The sequence below is a fragment of the Grammomys surdaster genome, unplaced genomic scaffold, assembly GCF_004785775.1.
Source record: "Grammomys surdaster isolate TR1022 unplaced genomic scaffold, NIH_TR_1.0 100, whole genome shotgun sequence".
In the NCBI taxonomy this organism is placed as follows: domain Eukaryota; kingdom Metazoa; phylum Chordata; class Mammalia; order Rodentia; family Muridae; genus Grammomys; species Grammomys surdaster.
The window spans coordinates 6,065,859-6,073,208 of record NW_021604579.1 but is presented as its reverse complement, the minus strand read 5'-3'; the positions used below and the strand labels follow the sequence as shown (position 1 = coordinate 6,073,208).

The 7,350-nt window shown below is 40.6% G+C and overlaps 1 pseudogene; it reads left to right on the top strand.

Annotated features, from left to right (window-relative positions):
* Nucleotides 1-1,086: 1,086 nt before the first annotated feature.
* Nucleotides 1,087-7,350, top strand: part of LOC114637368 — a 7,647-nt pseudogene continuing 1,383 nt past the window's right edge.

Sequence of the window (7,350 nt, the reverse complement as noted above, 5' to 3'; positions counted from 1 at the left end):
AGTCAGTGAAGCACAGAGAAAGTAATTTGCTATAGTGAGACTGACCTGGACCTTGAGCCTTCTGAGCTGACTGATCCATTCTCCAGTAGTCATGGGTCATAATAGAAAGTCGTTGACATCAGTCCCAGGGAAAATATTATATATATGAATCCAATGAAAACAGGTTCTCAATGACTATACTCACCTGGACACACCAACTTATTTGCTTTCATCCCTGAAGTCATGGCAACAAACAAACAACTACACACCTATTAGGTATTGGTAAACTTAGGGTGTGACTCTCTTGATAGAGGCAAGGAAAAAGAGCTTTGGCTCTTTTTCCATTATTATCTCCTTTTGTTATCTGCCCATGGCTGTTTGTGATTGTGTAACAAGCACTAAGACCCTTGGTTGGCCTCAGCCTCCACTCTACCTCATTGGTTTTTGCCATAAATTCTTTAAAAAGAAATCCCTGAAATTACAGCTTGATGGTAGCCCTCCTTCTCCTATATGAAAGTTACTACCTCTCTCTATCTCTATCTCTCTTTCTCTCTCTCTCACCTCTCTCTCCCTTTTCTCTCTCTCTCTTCCTCTCCTTTAAACTCATTACAAATATAAAAAATAATAATGAGGATATTTTACAAAAACTCTAAAGATCATCCTCTATGGCCTATAAATTTTATTCCCCAAATTTGAGAGACAAGAACCCAAACATCACTGGCTTCAGTTGGCTTGGTTGCCTTCACATTTCTGGAACCCCACCTCCTAAGGAAGGTTCCATCATCTTCAGAGACACACTAGTAATCCAATATTATACACATGAATACTCCCAATGTCAGTGGCTAAAGCTTTACAAGGTCTCAGATAAGGCAGAGAGCAGTAAGAGAAACACAAGATTTTTTTTTTCACACAGAGAGTGAGATAAGTCCAAAGGGAAATGAAAGGATTTTGAAAATATCCAAAAAAGTGTATATATATATATATATTGAGGAGGGGGTAAGATATCTTGGTAGTTAAGAGCCTTACTGTTCTTACAGAAGACCCATAGCTTTAGCTCCATAGGATCTGACATTGTTGACCTCCCTGGGTACCAACACTCACACAAGCATGCCCACCGGTACACGCACTCATAATTATACATATGACCAATACATAACTGAATAAACAAAAAATGCTGTTGAGAGGAAGAAGAAAAGTAAATCTTAAACTGTGATATGGTAAGGAATGAACCTGCCTACTGTGTGACTTGGAGGACACTGGGAGATGTGGACACAGCCCCTTCAAATTGTACTGATTGGGCAGCATATACACCTTAGCAGAAATCCCAAAATCAGCTCTGAGGGCCAAACTAACATGGATGAAGAGAAATGTCTCATCATGAGAAGTTGAGCGTTTTGTTTCTGAAGCCCAGAAACCTACAGAGAGCTCACAGACGCACAGACATGTGCTGCAAGGTACCTGATCATAACCCTAACACTGTAGGAAAATGTGGCCTGACTAGCCCCAAGATCATATTTAACACCTTTGAATTCACTGTCTGACAAAGTAGATCTTTCTGGTTAATCAATCATCTCTGGACCCTGAGGCCAAGGTTTGTCCTCTTCTTTTCCCCTCCCACATACTTAAATACTTAAACAGTACCTCTCTTTTTGGGTCTGTTCCCAAAGGACCAGGACCTCCAGCAGATACTTTTATGGGTAGAGAAATTCCCAAACACTTGTGTAAAATGGTTTTGAGGGAACCATGCACGTCTCGTGATCTATGACCCCGACTACATGAAGGTGTGATACTGGGGTGATCAGGTGAGAGTGCAACAGCATTGTAGCTTCAGTAGAGAGGCTTCACAACCAGGGTACACAACCTGGGTCTGTGACATTTTAGAAAGCAATGCCACCTTAGCCATCCATTTTTAAGTACTACTGCTCATTCTCCTTGGTAACACCCACATATTTATGAGCACTTAGCTTTCAAAGCTATAATTGTTGGTTTCTTGGGGTCTTAGAATTACAAAGCCACAACTAACTACAGAAGAACCATTAAGGTTTTCTTACTCTTTGGCTTTGAAAACATGACTTGTGTTTCTTAGTGAACATCATTGTGACTGAAACACTTAGTTCTGGTGCAATGGAGCCTGTCTTTTGGGCCCAACTGTGAGAACTGCTATAGAAAAGGAATTGAAGCAGGGGTATAAAATGGCCACTGAAAGTCATCAAGAGTTTATGACAGGCCACAGTGTGAAAAACAGCTTGTTTGGGCTTTTAACTTGATCTGCAGGAAGCTGTTCATACCTTTCTTCTCTTCCAGATCCAAAAGTTACACACTCCTACAGTTTCTATGCTCCCTGGATTGGTATGTATGCTTAAACTGGGACTGAGAATACTACCCACTTAGCTTTCCCACCTGTTGCCTATGATCATAGGGTAGCAGGTACTTGTAGCCTGTGCTATGACCTCTCCTTCAATCAAGTCTTATTTCTCTTCTTCTAGCTAGACTCTCATTCCTACCTAATGCTGAGCCTGACTGAACCTCAGCTTTTGGCAAGTTGTTCCTCTGAACTTCCAACTGGAACTTCTGCTCTTCAAGACTTTTTTTCAACCTTTATCTCACAGCTGCCATAACCCCAGCAATCATACCAGTCTAACTGTAAGATTTCCATTTCTGAAATGCACTGTGTCGTTTATGCCATTGTCTAACAAATTCTACTTTTCTCAGAGATGTTTTGCATTTTTCAAACCATAATTCCTTCCAAATTGTCCAAAAGATGTATGAGTCTCTCTTCCTTCAATAAATATGTATTCATATCTCTGGCCCAGGCTATGGTTTGCTCCTGTTGAATGGGAAGAAATGGTTCCAGCTTCAGCGAATGTTAACTCGAGCCTTCCACTATGACATTCTTAAGCCTTATGTAGGAATCAAAGTGGACTCTGTCCATGTGCTGCTAGTGAGTATCTGGCTGGCTGGCTATCAATCCATTTATCTATCTATCCATCTATCTATCTATCTGCCTATCTATCTCTCAACCTATCTGTCTTCTAGCTAGCTAGCTATCACTGCCTCACTTCCATACCTTTTCATTCTGTTTCTCTCCCTTCTATCCCTCCTTTCTCAAGGTGCATATGATTCAACACTCATTGTCCCAACCATATCTATTACATATATTCATATGGACTAGCACCCATGCCATTACTGCACTAGGGAGTTTCCCCAATCTGGATAAACCATATGCAGGATCAAGCCATACTGGAATCATTTTTCAAGGCAGAGAGCACCACTTGATTATAAGCAAAAGCTATCATCGCAGTGGAATCCCAACAGACAGCATGACTATAAGTTCCATAACAAGAAATGTTGGCTTCATTGTAAGAAGGAACTTCTAAGAATGCCACAAAATCAAGCTTTGTAGACATTGTGAGTAACTCAAGGTCAACATCTTCATACCTAAACATGCCACACTATAATCATCCACTGGACTCTGATTTGTGACTTCACAGTACCTAATACAGTTTTGATGAGTGAGAAAAAATTAAATGTGTGATAGTCTTGATGAGGCATATTCATGGTGGCCAGCAGGCTTTCTTCCATTCCCACATTTTTTTCATATATGTGTTTCTTCTGGGTCCATGAGTCTAGTTTATCCATCAGAAAACTGAAGGGTGATACAGGCCTTTTTGATCAACTGAAAAGTCACAATTATTTTCAAAAATGTGAAAAATGTGATCTGACACCATGGAAAGATATATTGATTCTGTTAATTTTGTGGTAAACAGATATCAGATGATAAAATTTTGCTTTATGCTCTGTTTTCCCTGATCTCCAAGGTGGGAGACTCTGATCATATCATCTGTAGACTCAGAGTAAGATTACAGTCTATTTACTACAAGTATTCAGTTAAAAATCAGATAATTCTCCATTCTTACTACAGGACAAATGGGAGCAGCTTGTGGGACAAGACTTCCTCTGGAGATCTATCAAGACATCTCCTTGATGACCGTGGAGACAATCATGAAGTGAGCTTTCAGTTACCAAGGTAGTGTCCAGTTGGAGGAGTGAGTAGCAACTATTGAGCTGAAGGATTCTTGATGTCCCAATCATTGTGGACTTACTTGAAGGCAGGTTATGGGGCAATCAGATGCTTATAGCCACCAAAAAGCAAGGTTCTGACCCAGCTCTAGCCTTATTAAACTCCAAACCAGATGCAATCCAGAATAAGCACCCATGAGAACCATAGCAAGTACAGAAAGCCTGGGTGGTCACCTGTCTTTAAAAGCTTAAGAATCAAAATTGCCCTAAGACGTAAATGTGCTGTACTTCAGTTATGTACCACAGTTGGAAAATGAGGGAATATCTACAGATAATTTACTGTCTGTAAATCAGACAGACATTGTCACCAATACTAATTTGTGCCTTTTAGCTGCAGAAATTCCAGATCCTACCTTAAGGCTGATGAAGACCTGACTTACCTGATTTACTTGAGAGTGAGAAATGGCTTTCATAAGAGTAACACCATCTACAGTCTGTCCTCCAATGGCCGCTCATTCCACTGTGCCTGTCAGATTGCTCATAAACACACAGGTCCTGTCTTCCCAAACGCTAGTCTCTCTTTCTTTATCAGGCTCATCCCAAATACGTGATCATATCTCTTAGGTTCAGTTCAACAAGCCCCTCTGTAGGACCTGCTACTTTAGTATAATTTGGGAAGCTACTGGATTAGCATTAAGTACTATCCAGGGATTACCCATGTCATTACATTAGTGATGCTGTGTGATACCCATTGGACCATGTTAACTATGGTTTCTGTAGGCTGTGAATCCAAATAGAGACATGGCTTACATAATATGACACTAGGCTTTTAATCCTGATCCTCATACTCATGCTTACATGTGTCCTGGACTCTGGTAGACATGAAGATTTTACAGTCAAGAATACTTGCATAGCATTAACATTTACCTTACCTTTGTCTGTTAACTGTTGTGCTTGGACAGAAAGAGTAATCTGTATGAGGAAGGCTGAGCTGCAGAATGAGGCAGAGTTACAGAAGATCAGGAAGAAGAGACACTTGGACTTCTTGGACATCCTCTTGTTTGCCCAAGTAAGTAAAAATACAGGGCTGAAGATTGGTCCAGATGCACAGGGGAAGGGAGAAAGCTCTGCTCTCTCAGCTGTACCTTCATCCAGACAGAAGATGGGAAGAGCTTGTCTGATGAGGACCTGCGTGCTGAGGTGGACACATTCATGTTTGAAGGTCATGACACCACAGCCAGTGAATCGCTTGGATTTTCAATGCTCTGGCCACCCACCCTGAGCACCAACAAAAATGCAGAGAGGAGGTGCAGAGTGTCCTGGGTGATGAAACCTCTGTCACTTGGTGAGAACTACTCGCCTATATTCTTATAGGAGAGACCTTCTGGTCTTCCCAGCTTTGTATGACTCTTCAGGATGGGCTTCATTTCAGGGACCACCTGTACCAGATGCCCTACACCACAATGTGCATCAAGGAGGCCCTGAGGCTCTATCCACCTGTACCAGCTGTTGGCTGAGAGCTCAGCTCACCTGTCACCTTCCCAAATGGGAGCTCCTTACCCAAAGGTATGAGCTTTCCTCACCCCCCTCACCCAAGCACTCATGTGTTTCTGTTGTTCTCAACCTCACTAGGTCTCTCTCATTCCTCGGTATGTTGGATTTTTCTTTGAAGTTGGAATAATGCTATAAATCCTGATAGTAATAATACTTTCCCTGATAGTGATAATACTTTCTTCAGCAATGTTTTGAGAAATAAATGCTACATTCTAGTTAAATGTCATTCTCAGCGCTGAAATTTCCATGACTTAAAAAAAAACTCTCTCCCTTGTAGAGAGTTTTGTCTGTGAGTGAATGCAAATGGGAGAGATAAGAGAACTCCGTGCTGTGTGTTAAGTATATCCCAGTCCCTCCAAAACCTCTAATTTGATAGAAGAAGAGAGCTAGGAATGGTAAGATCTGAGATTCCTATTCCAAATTAACTAACTCACAGCTGGGTATAATCTTACATCTGACACATCTAGGCTGTGTGAACATAAGAAAGATAACTAGCTTCATTGAGGCTCTGAAAATGAATATAAAATAATGTCTTACGTGACCGAGCAGAGGTCTTCTGAGTGTTATGTGAGATAACGTATAGTCACAGGAACTGATGGAAGACTGAAGATGTATTGTCATTTATAAGTTTATCATAAGCAAGGCCCTCTTGATTCCTAATTGATGTGTCGTTGTCATTTTTAATGGATTCTTTACTCAGCTCTCCATCTCCAATAAGATCATTTTGCTCAGTAGTTACTCAAATATGAAAACAAACCATTTGTGTATGTGTGTCCCTCACTGCCCCTACATCTTTGACATAATTACCCTCCCATTTATGTCCTTTCTGCCCCCCTCCCACCCAGGATTCTTGGTAACTCTCTCCTTTTATGGCCTTCACCATAACCCAAGATTGTGACCAAATCCAGAGGTATGAAAATGTTGGGAAGAGATGGTTTCCCACTTTCCTTCTTTCTCTCTCTCTCTCTCTCTTTTCTTTTTTTCTGCCTTTCTTTTTTCATATTATTTCTGTGAGTACACTGTCACTCTCCTAAGACACCAGAAGAGGGCATCAGATCCCATCCCAGATGGTTGTGAGCCACCATGTGGTTGCTGGGAATTGAATTAATGTCTGAAAGAGCAGACAGTGCTCATAACCACTGAACCATCTCTCCATCCCCTGGTCTCCCACTTACTAAGCTAGGAATTCTTACCTTTATATATTGGGAACAGGCTTGACTCTCATCCATCCTGGCCCTCATGTTCTCTTTGCAGGTGTTTGACTCTTCTAGATTTGCACCTGGTGCCCCTGGCACGCCCATGCCTTCCTACCCTTCTCAGCAGGAGCAAGGTAAAGAGACCGGGTTAGGGGACATGACTGACATATGCCAGCATTTCATATTTCCAATCCCTTAGGGCTCTCTGATGCCTATTTACATGACTGTTGTCTTAGGTATTTAGATGGGTTATGTTTGTTGGTACCAAAAATAAAGAAGGATTTTAGTACACAGATCACAGATTTTTAACCCATTTCTCAGTGGTCCCTAAAAACTCTGTGTCAAAAATTAGTATATTTTCTTATTTCTCCAATTTTTAAATATTACATTTTTAGAATTTTGCATAAATTAATCTTAAAGCATTCTTTCCTATTGTCAGAAATCTTGATTGGAAGGACTCCTTTCCCCAAATTCTCATTATAGCCCACCATATCTTTTCACTTATTTCAATATCTACATACTACAATGAATTTATGAGTGTGTGTGTGTATGTGTATATATATATATATATATATATATATATATATATATATATATATAT